The sequence below is a fragment of the Palaemon carinicauda genome, chromosome 28 (genome assembly GCF_036898095.1).
Source record: "Palaemon carinicauda isolate YSFRI2023 chromosome 28, ASM3689809v2, whole genome shotgun sequence".
NCBI lineage: Eukaryota > Metazoa > Arthropoda > Malacostraca > Decapoda > Palaemonidae > Palaemon > Palaemon carinicauda.
The window spans coordinates 57,871,600-57,871,877 of record NC_090752.1 but is presented as its reverse complement, the minus strand read 5'-3'; positions in this window follow the sequence as shown (position 1 = coordinate 57,871,877).

Below are 278 nucleotides of genomic sequence, written 5' to 3'. Positions count from 1 at the left end.
ATATATATATATATATATATATACATATACATACATACAGTATATACATCCAAACACTTCCTCTTTTTAATATAAGGGAAGATATGCACACATACACGTATAAGACAATGTACCAAACATGTACGTTTAAAGGTTGACGTGTCTTAAACTCGTATAATGCAGGTTGTTCCACGACAAGTTCATAAAAAGACCAAGAAAGAAAAGAAGAGATTCAGAATGATATCAAGGCACTGGATAACGGGGGAAAGGGATTGGTGGCACTGTCTCTAGAAGTGGGT